This window comes from Montipora foliosa, chromosome 7 (genome assembly GCF_036669935.1).
Source record: "Montipora foliosa isolate CH-2021 chromosome 7, ASM3666993v2, whole genome shotgun sequence".
Classification (NCBI taxonomy): Eukaryota; Metazoa; Cnidaria; class Anthozoa; order Scleractinia; family Acroporidae; genus Montipora; species Montipora foliosa.
This window is the reverse complement of record NC_090875.1, coordinates 665,735-678,659: the sequence shown is the minus strand read 5'-3', so window position 1 is coordinate 678,659 and position 12,925 is coordinate 665,735. Positions and strand designations below refer to the sequence as shown.

General features: G+C 49.7%; 4 non-coding genes across 4 annotated transcripts; 1 reads left to right on the top strand and 3 right to left on the bottom strand.

Moving 5' to 3' along the window:
• Positions 1 to 4,693: 4,693 nt before the first annotated feature.
• LOC138012087 (U2 spliceosomal RNA) lies at positions 4,694 to 4,877 on the bottom strand. The gene has a single exon (XR_011124972.1). It is a non-coding gene; the product is annotated as a U2 spliceosomal RNA (small nuclear RNA).
• Positions 4,878 to 10,328: 5,451 nt separating this feature from the next.
• On the top strand, positions 10,329 to 10,447 carry LOC138012086 (5S ribosomal RNA). The gene has a single exon (XR_011124971.1). It is a non-coding gene; the product is annotated as a 5S ribosomal RNA (ribosomal RNA).
• A 975-nt stretch (positions 10,448 to 11,422) lies between these two features.
• On the bottom strand, positions 11,423 to 11,586 carry LOC138011995 (U1 spliceosomal RNA). Its single transcript, XR_011124892.1, has one exon. It is a non-coding gene; the product is annotated as a U1 spliceosomal RNA (small nuclear RNA).
• Positions 11,587 to 11,780: 194 nt separating this feature from the next.
• LOC138012091 (U2 spliceosomal RNA) lies at positions 11,781 to 11,966 on the bottom strand. The gene has a single exon (XR_011124975.1). It is a non-coding gene; the product is annotated as a U2 spliceosomal RNA (small nuclear RNA).
• Positions 11,967 to 12,925: the final 959 nt, after the last annotated feature.

Sequence of the window (12,925 nt, the reverse complement as noted above, 5' to 3'; positions counted from 1 at the left end):
GTGGGGGGCTGAGTGACAACCACCCGTGCAACCAAATCCCGTTTGCCCTTCCAGAAGAAAGGGAAGGTTAGCTTTGCCAATTCCGCGTGTACCCATAAGGGCGTGTGAATCAGAGAGGCCACATACCACACCCGAGACAGAGCCAAGGCGTTGATGACCAGGGCCCTCCCCCGGAAGGACAAGGAACGCTGTCGCCATGATGCCAAAACATTCTCAACAGCTGTGATCCGCGGACGCCAGTTATCCTCCTCCAGGTCACCAGGACCGATAAAGACTCCCAGAACCTTGAGTTTGTCAGACGTCCAGTCCAGCTGGACAGGCGGGTCCTGCCTGCCACTCCAGGAACCAAGCCAAAGGCCTTTAGACTTGGACACATTCAGCTTGGCCCCGGAAGCCGCCTCAAACAACGAGTAAGTATCAAAGATGGCCAAGATGGCATCATCAGAGCCAACGATTAACGATGTGTCATCTGCATACTGAGAGATGGGCGAAAGGGGCGAGGGGGACCCAGGGATAGATAGGCCCGTGATACGTGGATTGGCACGGATGTTAGCAGCGAGAACCTCAGAGACCAACACATACAGCAAAGGCGACAGGGGACAGCCCTGACGAACACCACGGGAAAGATCAAAAAAGGAAGACAAATGACCGTTTACATTCACACAACTCTGAACACCCGTGTACAGTAAACGGACCCAACGGATAAAGGATGGACCGAAGCCCATCTGAGACAAGGTAGAGATCATGAACTGCCAATCCACTCTATCAAAGGCCTTTTCCTGGTCCAAAGAGAGAATGGCAACGGGGGTGTTGGTCAAGGTGGCGTAGTCTACAACATCCCGAAGGAGAGCGACGTTCTCACCGATGAACCGTCCTGGCACTCCACAAGTCTGGTCCCTGCCAACCACCAGATGGATGACCTTCAGGAGACGCCCAGCTAGCACTCGAGACGCAAGCTTGTAATCCACATTCAAGAGGGAGATGGGGCGCCAGTTACGGGCGTCCAAACGATCTCCCTGCTTGGAGATGAGAGAGATGACTCCGCGACGTTGCGACAAGGACAGGGACCCAGAGGCATAACAGGAGTTGAGGACATCGACCAGGTCCCGGCCAAGCACTTCCCAGAAACGCACGTAAAATTCCATGGGCAAGCCGTCTGACCCGGGGGCCTTACGCCTAGCCATACCCAAAAGAGCAGCATGACACTCCCCAAGGGTGAGGCGACCCTCACAAAGGTCGGCCTGACTGGGAGGCAAAGAGGAGGTGACGTTGTCAAACAAACGGTCTTGCACACTGGGGTCTGTAGGGGAGGCAGAAAACAGCGACGAGTAAAAACCAGCGAAGGAGGCACAAAGATCAGCCGAGGAAGAGACAAGAGTACCGTCGGGCTCACGCAAAGCAGCAACCCACCTATCAGCCGCCTGCTTCTTCTCCAGACGGAAGAAAAAGGCAGACGACACTTCCCCTTCCTCCACCCACCGCACCCGGGACCGCACCTGGGCACCCTTGGCTTCATCAATGTCCCACCGGGACAGCTGTTCGAGCACGGACCGGTACGGCCCCAGACAGGACAGACAGCCAGAATCAACCCGGCTCTTCAGATGGTCGGCAAGCCGCGTCAGGAGATCACGAGACTGAGAGGCCAGGCGGGACCGCCGAGTGCAGTAGGAGATGGTGAAGCCCTTAATCATGGCCTTGCCATCTTCCCACCATTTGGCCAAAGAGGAACAGACAGCTTTACGGCGTTTCCATTGAGCCCAAAGATCGGAGACGGCACGAAAGTACTCATCCTCTTCCAAAACAGACGTGTTCAGTTTCCACAAACCAGGCCCGGGGGAAGCAGCGTCCGGGACAGACACAGAGAGGAACATGGCACATTGTCCGAGAACGGACAAGGCAAAATGTCACAAACAGACACAGACGGAACCCATGCAAAAGGACAGCCCACCAGATCAATACGAGAGGAGAGACCCCCATCCGCCCTAGACCACGTAAAACCAGGCGTGGATGGGTGGAGGTAGCGCCAAATGTCTAAACAGCAGACGTCATCGAAGAGCCGAGTGAGGGCCGCAGTGCTTTCACGAGAAGTGTCACCAACAACCGAGCCACGACGATCGAGAGACCGGTCAAACACAGTATTAAAATCCCCGACCAGGATTGTGGGAACACTGGGGTCCGTATTGTCTGTAACGTACTCAAGGAAACGATCCCGCTCGGGGTTACGGTTAGGGGCATACACACAGGCAACCCGAAAGCGCACACCCCGAAGCGAAAACTCCAGATGTAAGAAGCGGCCCTCTGCATCGGCCCACGAGGCAACGAAGGATACTGTCGGTCGAAATAGCATGACACATCCCGAGGACTTGACTGTGCCAGGCGACACGGAAAAGTCAAAGCCAGAGGACTGAAACCAGGACTGACATTCGGAAAAGGAAACGCAATGTGCCTCCTGGAGGCAGATGACATCTGGTACTGATGGCAAGGCCCGCAGCCATCTAAGAACCCCAGCACGCTTAGCACCATCCCGTAAGCCATTGACATTGAGGGACAAAACAGTTAGAGCCATAATGGTTGTCCAGAAGTACAAAACAAAACTCATTTCGAGCGGGTACGGGGGGGAACAGACGGAACCGTGGCGGGCATGGAATGAGCTGCCCGGTGAGAGTCAGGTTTGGGCACCAGACCAGTGGTCCCAACCTTCCGCACTCCTTTCTTAGTGCCCTTCTTGTGGGAAGGAACGGCACCGGCACTATCACCGTCAGACGAGAGAGACGAGTGGCCCCGCTTGCGGGCCGTCGATGCCTCGGCCATCTCCACCTCAACAGAACTGGGATTACCAGGGTGCATGGAGCCACTGGCAGCATGACTTACAACCCCGGGCACACTAACATTACTAACAATACTACCGTCAGAACTATGAACATCTTGGACAGGACCGGGGTGCACGGAGCCAACAGCAGCGTGATTTACAACCCCACCTGCACTTACATTAGGAGTAACACTATCGGTACCACTGAGGCGCATGGAGCCACTGGCCACATGACTTACAGCCCCGGGCACATTAACACTACCAGTACTATTATCATTATTGGGGTGCACGGGGCCAGTGGCTCCATGGCTTACAACCCCACCTGCACTTACACTACCACTATCATTAGAACTATCCTTACCAGTAACACTGTCGGCACCACTGAGGCGCATGGAGCCACTGGCCACATGACTTACACCCCCGGGCACATTAAAACTACTAGTACTATTATCCTTACTGGGGTGCACGGGGCCAGTGGCTCCATGACTTACAACCCCATTACCACTACTGGGGGCAGAGGCCCCATGTCCAACTATGATACTATCATCAGAAACCGGGCCAGAGGACCCGCTGGAATCAGAAAAGAGCTGAGGGGTGGACTCGACGGGGTCATCCCCAGAGTTCTCAGACAGAGGGGTCAACTCATTGTCACGCAGATCAGCAAGAGACGCCCAGCTACCAACACCTATGGACGACGAGGCCTGGACATCCCCAACAGCAGAGGCGCCCTCCCCCGACACGACGGCCTGGCGAGATGGGGCACCTTGAGCAGCACCAGACACCTGAGCAGTGCCCCATGAATTGCGGGGGCTTGGGCAATCACGGGCCATGTGGCCCTCCTTCTTACAATTCAGACACTTGCCTTTAAGCGGGCAATTCTTCGCGACATGGGCCCCGTGACAGATGTCACATTCGGCCGGCTGCCCAACATACCATGTCTTAACCGCATACCCACCGACATCCAGGGAACGAGGTATGCGGCAACGGCGAACCATTCTCACAACCCGGGTACCAGTGGACAGGCCTACCAAATCAGGGTAGTGCTGATGACGGATGTCCCGCACCTCCCCGAACCCGCTCAAAACAACCAACAGAGGAGCATTGTCCTCTTCGAAAGGGTAGTGGTACACGAGGACATTCTGTACTCGCGGCCCACTCCTAACAACATTACATGCAACGTCACCGATGGTGACACGGTCAAACTGCTCGATCTCAGCTTTCGCCTCAGGGCCTTCAAAAGCAACTTGCACACGCTTGCCGGGCATGAATTGCACCGACTTAACTGTAAATTTACGGCCAAAACGTTCATCAATTAATTTGGCAACATCAAAGCGGCTTAGTGTAGCCGGCAATCCAGAAATATCCAGCACTACAGTGCGCTTAAGAGCACGAACCATAATGGACACAGGAACCCCAAGGGTCAAGAAGAAGACAGCTAGGAAAGACTCGGCTTACCCTGGGTTAGGACGAGGTGTCCAGCATGAGTCCCCAGGCGGGTCACCGAGAAAGACAGGAGAAGGTCTTACCAAGATCCTGACTTGACACTTCCCAGTACTTGATCTTCTTCCCACGAAAGTTTCCCCAAAAAGGTACCACAAGGGTCAGCAAGGCTTCACAAGGAAAACCAGGTACGTACCACAAACGTAAGCAGCTCCAAAAAGGATAACTATAGCCCGCGTCAGGTAAGTATGCCTTTTCAGCCTCTCCGGGACCGCAAAACGCAACTTGTCTGCGCATACCATGTGGTAATGGAGGTCACGTGCTCCTCGTCCTGTCGTGTCGTGCTGTCCACTCGCTGCTATGCTACCTAGAAAAGAGAAGAGAATGTGAAGGTTGGTTGCTTGGTCACTTTTTCTGCTTTCACTTGATTATTTCTTCCCCAGAGGGAAGTGGGCCACGCTCGGAGGTAGTGCTATACCGAGGCAACCCGTGGCCGGGACGAGGCAAGCCTCTTTTCCACGGCCCAGTTCCAAAAATCAGTTTAATATATGAGCTGCTCGATGAGCAGCGTATCAGATATTAAGCTGATAAGAACAGATTTTTTTTTTTTTCTTTTGATAAAATTTATTTACAAGGGCCCAAGGGCCCAGGTAAAAAGATCGTATTCCCACATATTCATGATGCACCAAAAAAGTCCATGTTGAGCAAAGCTCAAAGTCCAAACTAGCTGATCTAACTAACCTAACTAACCTGTTCTACCAAAAGACTAGATCCAGAGTCCAAAGTTCATTAAGGCAAAAGCCGTGTTACAAAAACTAATTAACTAAAGATGAAAGGTAATATGATTATTTGCGGAGACTGAACAGACAACGTTTGAAGCAGACCAAAAAGACCTAACCCTATCCAAGGAGTCACCCTGAACGCGGAATTTAACATCCTTAATAACATTATTAACAATTGAACGGAAGCCTAAGGTCCTGTTCCGAAAGGTTGCGAGGTTACGGGCATGCCAAACGTAAAAGAGGACGGTCGCAGCCAAATAATAAAACACCGAAGAGCCAGGAGAAGACGAACAAACAGAGAAGGGGAACAAAACAGACGGGAAAGACAAAACAAAAGGAAAACCGAGAAGACGAGAAAACGAAGCTGCAAAGTAGTTCCAAACACGCACAGTCCTACGACAATCAACAAAACAATGTTTAGCAGTTTCAGGCAGCGAGCAGATTGCGCAAAGGTCCGCGTCAATATAACCCCAGGCTCTGAGGTTATATCGAACGCGGACTGCATCGTGTAAAAGAAGCCAAATCAAATCAGATTTTTTATTCTCAATAAACTTCAGGCGGGACTTTCGCCACACCGAGGCCCATCGGTTAATGGGGCGGCCAACAACGGCACCCCAGTAGCCAGCACACCTCGGTGCGGAATCGGGGAAAGCGTAAAGCAGAGAATAGATGTTCTTAGAGGACAAATCATCAGGTAGGGCACCATTTCGATCAAACAAAGATTGAAAAGCCGACAGACAGAGACGATAGAAAAAGGAAGGCTCGGGAGAAACAGGAACAGAATTCGAAGAAAAGGAGAAACGAGGATCAAGCTTAGCGAGGCGTCGTCCAAGAAAATAGCGAGCCAGAAAGTGCCACTTTTCAGAGCCGAAGCTGTCACGCAGAGAAGAAAAACAAGAAAGGCGCAAGCTCACACATTTTGTACGGAAGTCGACAACGTTGAGGCCCCCCATCTTTAATGGGGCGCAGCAACGCTGCCGGCTTACATTCTCCATCCTCCCCTTCCATATAAAAAGCCAAATCAAGCGGTGAAAACGATCACAAACCCATCGGGGGGATGGAGAATCTTAGCAACATGCCAGAAACGGCTAGCACCAAGAATATTGACAATCATGGAGCGACCGATAAATGAAAGCTCTCTTTGTTTCCACAGGTTTAAGACAGTCTCAAGTTTATCGAGTTTGGATTTCCAATTATCAGACTCTACCGAGAGCAAACCGTTAGAGAAATAGACACCCAAAATCTTGATCTTGGGAACCCATTTCAATCCAAAAGGAGACCCCCCCTGTGACCGCCAATGGCCGAGCCACATGGCCTCAGTCTTGGAAGTATTAAGTTTGGCACCAGAACCTAATTCAAATCTATGGACAATTTCCAAAAGTCGACAAAGAGAGCTTTCGGTCTTCAAAAATATAGTGGCATCGTCAGCATATTGCGAAATCTTAAATTGAAGTCCGGAAGCGCCCGGAAGCCGGAAGCCGATGATCTGATGGCATTGCCTAATTTGGGTCGAGAGAACTTCTGAAACAAGGACGTAGAGGAGAGGGGACAGGGGACAACCCTGCCTCACTCCCCTTTCTAGAAACACTGGGGCTGAAAGATTTCCATTAACAATTATACGGGAAAAGACATTGTTATAGAAGAGACTAACCCATTTACAAAAAGAAGGACCGAAACCAAATTTAAGAAGAGTACGCATAAGAAAAGAATGATCAACACGGTCAAAAGCCTTCTCCTGGTCGAGAGTTACGAGGATTCCAGACTCATTGGTTTTATCAATCATATCCAGGGTGTCTCGGATGAGTTGTAAGTTAGAAAAAATTGATCTGCCGACCACACCGCACGTCTGATCCCGATGAACGATGGACTCCATCACGGGCTTCAGGCGCTCGGTGATGGCCTTAGAGGCAAGTTTATAGTCAGTGTTAAGCAGCGAGATAGGGCGCCAATTCTTAGCTAATCGTTTGTCATCTCTTTTAAACACTAGGCGCAAGAGGCCCCCACGTTGACTATCAGTGAGGGAACCCCGGCGGTAGCACTCGTTTAAAACAAGAGTGAGGGCATCGCCGAGGTCCCCCCAAAAAGCAATGTAGAACTCAGTGGGAAGGCCATCCGATCCAGGCGACTTCCCAGTTTGAAGACTATTAAGGGCCGAGAAAAGTTCCTCACTAGAAAACTCGCCTTCACAGCTGTCACGTTCAGAAGCAGATAAGGAAAATTCTAGAGCATCAATTAAACTGGCCTGGACTCGCAGGTCGAGAGCATCCTTAGCAAAAAGGTTCTTATAAAAATCAACTAGGATCGATTCAATGTCAGCACCAGCAGTCTTCTCCAAACCATTAGCATCGAGAAGGCAATCAAAGGAATTTTTCTCGGCCCTTTTCTTCTCAAGACGGAAAAAATAACGTGTGGGCCTCTCCCCCTCCTCCACCCACTTGGCGCGTGATCGGACTTTGGCGCCCTCCATTTCACGTGAAATGAGGGAATAGAGAGCGCTCTCAAAATCTCGAATCCTAATTGAAGCTGAGTTATCCCCGAAAGCCAAATCAGACTTAGCGCGGATCAGACACTTAGTTAATCGGTTTCGTTCACGGTTTATGCGAGCTCGCTTGCGAGAACTAAAGCTAATGCAGAAATTACGGATATTCAATTTCAAATCGTCCCACCACGCGCCAAGGGAAGGAAAATTGGCACGACGCTGTTTCTGTTCATTAATAAGAGAGGACATTTCAAACTTAAAGTCGTTATCAGAAAGCAAACTAGAGTTAAACTTCCAAACACCGTTTCGGGGACACGAAAAGTTATCCAAAGTCAAATGCAGGGAAACGAAATCGTGATCTGAAAAAGCGCACGGCAAAGTATCGCAGTTTTGGACAAATGAAAGGAGAGCACGGGAAATAAGAAAGCGGTCAATACGTGAAGCCTGAGTATAACTGGCATTGGCCCAGGTAAAAGAAACTCCGCGAGGGTTTTGCCTACGCCAAACATCAACAAGAGAACAGTCAGTGACGAAGGACTGAAACATAGCCTTATCCGGTAGAGATAAGTTAGAAGACGATAATCGGTCAAGCACACTATCAATACAGTTAAAATCACCGGCGACAATACGAGTAGGGGAAAGGAAAAAAGTGTGCAAATTTTGAAAGAAAGCTTTCCGATCCGAAACGGTGTTTGGAGCATACACATTAACAATATTAATTTGATGGGAGCCCGTTAGTATCAATGCACTGATAACGCGGCCGTCAGAATCAAAAGTAAAACGGGTAACAGAACCTTGAAAGGAGGGGGAGACAAGCAGGCCCACACCGGCCGACCTGGCGCCCCCAAACGACCAATAGCACTTTCCAGACCAGTTTCGAGAAAATTCGTTAGCCTGCTCCAGACGACACACATGTGTCTCCTGGAGCAGGATCAAATCAAAAGACAACAAGGAGATTTCACGAATAAAAAGATCGCGTTTTGCGGGTGTACCGAGTCCGCGCGCATTGAGTGACAGTAATTTAAGCATTGATACTAACGGCGCCTACCGACTTTCTGCCATTTACCCCGTTCCTCATCACTAAGTGATTGCCGGTCCTCACGTCCAGGGGTCTTTGAGCGCTCGCGATCACCCCCGCAGGAGCGGTCCCGCTCACGCCGCCGCTCCCGGGGCCGGACCTGGGCAGAAACACCCGAGGCACAGCCGCCAGGAGAGCAGCGCTCACTGGCGCCCCCACAGGAGTCACGCTCCCGCTCTCCAATCCCCGAACGATCATGGGACCGGGTACCTTCTTCCAAATGATCTTCATCCTCGCTCTCTTCATTCTCCTCATCCTCTGTATTTTGCTCATCTTCCTCATCATCATCCATCTCCTCTTCAATCTTCCCATTATCTTCGTTTTTCTCATTCTCTTCACACTTTTTATGCACTGAAGCAGCACTCTCTTTAGGAACAGGTACAGGGGCAGGCGGTGGGTCAGGCACAGAGACAACTTTAGTGACATCAGCATACGTAGACGGACGAGATTCACGAACAGACGAAATGTTTCCACCATACACAACGAAAGGACAATCTCGGAAACGGTGATCACTTTTAAAACACACACTGCACAAAGTAGGCGACGGACATGAAGAAGCACGATGACCAGGTTGTTCACAATTAAGGCAACGGAGCGAGTCACACTTGCCAGCAAGGTGATCCCGCGAACCGCAACGACGGCACGTTTTGGGTTGATTCGGGTACCAGACCCGGATAAACTCCCCCGCAATATGGATACAGGATGGTATATCCTTATTTAGCCTCATCTTGGCAGTACGGACTCCATTAAAGAGGCTCTGTGACACACGGTCACGGCGAAAGGAGAAAACCTTCCCATAAGTTGACAGGCGGCCAATCAGGACTGTATCGGGCATTTCAAATGGTGCTTCATAAATCTTGACCAAAAGGACCCGCCTCTCACAATCTCCCAGAAGGATCTGGCAACCGGAGACAAAGATTTCATCTTTTCCTAGTGCAATAGACTTGGCACGATAGTCATTGAAGGTGACGATCCAAACACGGTTGGACATGCGAAACTGGACGGAGGAGATAAAATCCACGTCGATTCCAGCCTCGTCGAAGCCCTGAAGAATCTCCTGGGTGGTGCAAATTGTATCGCAGGAGAAATACACCGACAACTCCTTGTTTAGCCGTATGGTATTCCCCGCAGTTGACCACCGCTCAACAGGAACCGCATCAAATTGAACACCAGATGACATGAGATCAGCTAAAACACTTGGTAGCGGGACAGGACTCGGAGAGAACAACTCGGGCGATGCATCAGGAACTTGATTTTCGGGAACGGAGTCAGACCAGGAAGGAGAAGTAACAGTTTCATTAGGAGTCTCTGGAATAACAGAAATATCATCAATTAGTAGCTCGGTATCACCACTCAAATTACTCAATCTATCACTCATCTTGGTTCTTCTTCCCACAAGTAGGAGGGATGAAAAACAGCTTCTGACAAATGGCTCAAATGGCAAATATCATAGCCAAAAGGCCGAGAAGCGATGCCCGTAAATGCTCACAGCGGACAAGGTGCTCCCAGTCTCATGGCCACGAGATATGGTGGTCCGATTACAATCCGTGCCAAGGAAGGAATGCCCAAAGCCAACCTGAAAGCGAGGCGCACACAACGATCGCCCTTGTACAGTGGGCAGCAGGACCAGCATTGCATGGCACTTGCGTTGACGGCAAGAGGACAAATGCACATTGTGCTTGCTCTGACCTCGTTTTCATTTTCCCTTATAACAAAGTTAATTTTCACGGCGAATTACTTGTCTACGACCATACCACAGGGAAAACACCGGTTCTCGTCCGATCACCGAAGTTAAGCCCTGTCGGGCGGGGTTAGTACTTGGATGGGAGACCGCCTGGGAATACCCCGTGTTGTAGGCTTCCCTTTTCCTTCTGTACACTTGATTATCTCAAAAAATCTCAGTTTCCTTTAATGAAAGAACATTCCAAACCAGGTTTTTTGAACACAACATGCCAACGATATGTCAAAGATGAGACATACAACAAAAACAAAATAGTTCACACGAGAAAGTGGAACTTGTATTCCCAAGGGAGCGCGTGCGCGCGAGATCTTATCAATCCAACGTTTATGACATGAAACGTATCTTTTCGTGTGAGCAAAGAACAGGATACGACAAGTAAAAAATGCATGCACTGTTATGCATTAGATGGAAGTTAACCTAGCCCGGATGATATGCATACAACGAAGGCTACAACACTACAACATTGATCCTGCGAAAACGTGACTTACGTGACGTAGCGCACTTCAAAGTCTTACTGTTCCCTGCTCAACACGGACAGTACGTATTCAAAGGGCCGATAAGACACTATCCTGACCATGAAAGATTTACTTTTTATGATAACAATCCAATTAACTGATAACATAGAGAAACCACAAAGTGTTGGCCACAGAAATGTAACGCCAACTGATCTGGCGGGTCCTCAGTTACTCAATGCAAAACGGGCTCTCCAGAACGCAACATAACACAACGCAAAAGAAATCTATCGCGATGGAGCAGTACAAACACACATCCACTTACGTTTTCGAAACGATGCACGAGGATAAGAGCTCGACCCGCTGGCATTTTCTTGTCTCACTCGTCTATCGATGGAAATCGATGCGGCTGAAATAAACACGTCCTCTCGCTCTCTCTACGGCCAAGAATGAAAGAAATAAAATCACAGTTTTGCAGTGCACCAAGTACGGAACATTCACCTACAATTTCAGCAGTGGAATTCACAAATACAACTCACCTTCCTTAGTCCTTACACCGCCACCGCATCTCCTTCCCTGCCCTGCCTGAAACGTTACCAACAAACCTTCCCATTAGCCAACTTTGCCACCGGGGTTTGGTGCGGGGACTAGCGCGAATGCAGGTCCCCACTACCAGAAATTATACGCTCGAGTTACCCACATTTGGGGTAATCGCAAGGGTCAACCCAATCGAAGTGCAATGAAAGAGCCTCACCTTGAGAGGACTGCCTCCCTGATCACAGTGCCTCCCGCGTCAGGTAAGTATGCCTTTTCAACCTCTCCGGAACCGCAAAACGCAACTTGTCTGCGCATACCATGTGGTAATGGGGGTCACGTGCTCCTCGTCCTGTCGTGTCGTGCTGTCCACTCGCTGCTATGCTACCTAGAAAAGAGAAGAGAATGTGAAGGTTGGTTGCTTGGTCATTTGTTCTGCTTTCACTTGATTATTTCTTCCCCAGAGGGAAGTGGGCCACGCTCGGAGGTAGTGCTATACCGAGGCAACCCGTGGCCGGGACGAGGCAAGCCTCTTTTCCACGGCCCAGTTCCAAAAATCAGTTTAATATATGAGCTGCTCGATGAGCAGCGTATCAGATATTAAGCTGATAAGAACAGATTTTTTTTTTTTTTCTTTAGATAAAAGTTTATTTACAAGGGCCCAAGGGCCCAGGTAAAAAGAACAGATACTCGAAATTACAAGAACAAAATAGGACAAATCACCAGAATTACAAGATCAAGAAGTACAAATCAAAAGAGTTACATTGTTCAAATATTTAAAAGAGTCCAAGTTCACTTCTTAGAGTTCCTTTTAACTTTTTTCTTCAGTTTCTTCCGAGAATGCTGAACAAAAGACACTATGCAAGCAAGAGCCGCACTGTCCCCAATGTTATATTCCTCAATAATGTCACGCGCAAACTTTTCAATATCAGAATCTGTCATACATATCACTTGATCACTAGGCAACGAAGACAGAACGGTTCCGACACGAGACTCGACAAACTTGGAAAGTTTTTCCGGAAAACGATGACCCAAGGAAATGGCTGCAGCAAAGGGAACAGAAGACCCTGATGAAGATGACTCAAAGGCAGCGGACACAGGAGCTGTAGGCACCGAAACCGTCGAGCGAGGGGGAAGAGGGGCAGCTGCCTGAGCAGCAACCTCTTCATCCCCCGAAGCCATTTCCACCTCTTTGTCAGAGGGCACTGAAGCGACATCAACCGAAGGAGGAACGTAATCGACATCGTCATCATCGTCTTCTTGAGCAGGCACAGTCGAGGACAAAACCTCTGTACCAGAACGAAGGTCACCCCAAGCCTGCCGACACTCTCTAGCCATGTGACCGGGCTGACGACAGCGCCGGCACAAGCCAGAGAGCGGGCAGGAAGGGGCACGGTGACCAAACTCACGGCAGACGGCACATTGAGCACGTTGACGAGAATACCACGCACGACAATTAAAACCAGAAATAGACACGAAATACGGAACATCTTTAACGAGGGCGACTTCGACGACACGATTACCATTGTAGACAGACGGAAAGTTAGCAAAAGTACTACGACGAACAGACAGAACATCACCAAATGAACTGAAGAACGAAAAAACATCAT